We start from the raw sequence: 1078 nt of genomic DNA on the forward strand, positions 1-1078 counted from the left end.
GCCCAGAAACTCTACTCCTGGTTACAGACCCAAGACGTGTCCTCGCCAAAACCTGTACACAAATGTTCTTAGCAGCATTATTCTTAACAGCCAAAAAGTAGAAACAACCAAAATATCCACCAACCGATGAATGAGGAAAATGTGCTGTTTCCATACAATGGATTATTTAGTGCTGACACCAGCTAAATCATGGATGAACCTTTAAAACATCCTAAGTAAGAAAAGTCAGTCATAAAAGACCACGTACTATATGATTCCGTTTATATGATGTGCCCAGAATAAGCGACTCTGAGATGGAAGGTGACTAGTGGTTATCAGGGGCTGCAGGAAAAGGGGAACAGACTCCCAGTGGGTTCAGGACTTCTTTTTGGGGTGATAAAAATGTTCCGGAATTAGACAGTGGTGATGGTTACACAATTTTGTGAATATACTAAAACCACGGAATTGCATCCTTTAACAGTGTGAATTTTATGGTATATGAATTACAATTTCAGCACCAATACAGACCATGAAAAAAATGAACTATAACTCATTCATAGGCTGGACATGGTGGCTCATGCCTGTAATTCCAGCACTTTGGGAGGCTGAAGTGGGCAGGTCACTTGCGCCCGGGAGTTTGAGATCAGCCTGGGCAACATGGTGAAACCCTGTCTCAACAAAAGGAACAAAAATTAGCTGGGCGTGGTGCATGCCTGTGGTCCCACTTACTTCAGAAGCTGGGTGGGAGATTGTCTGAGCCCAGGAGGTCGAGGCTGCAGGGAGCCATGACTGCGCCACTGCACTCCAGCCTGGGTGACACAGCAAGACTCTCTCAAAAAAAACAACAACAAAATGCTATAAAAAATTCTTGAGGTCGAATGTGGTGGCTCAGGCCCGTAATCCCAGCAATTTGGGAGGCCAAGGCGGGAGGATTGCTTGAGGTCAGGAGATCAAGACGAGCCTGGCCAATGTGGTGAAATCCTGTCTCTACTAAAAATACAAAAAAAATTAGCCAGGTGTGATGGCACATGCCTGTAATCCCAGCTACTCAGGAGGCTGAGGCAGGAGAATCACTTGAACCTGGGAGATAGAGGTTGCA

This window comes from Colobus angolensis, unplaced genomic scaffold, assembly GCF_000951035.1.
Source record: "Colobus angolensis palliatus isolate OR3802 unplaced genomic scaffold, Cang.pa_1.0 Scaffold110, whole genome shotgun sequence".
Taxonomy (NCBI): Eukaryota; Metazoa; Chordata; class Mammalia; order Primates; family Cercopithecidae; genus Colobus; species Colobus angolensis.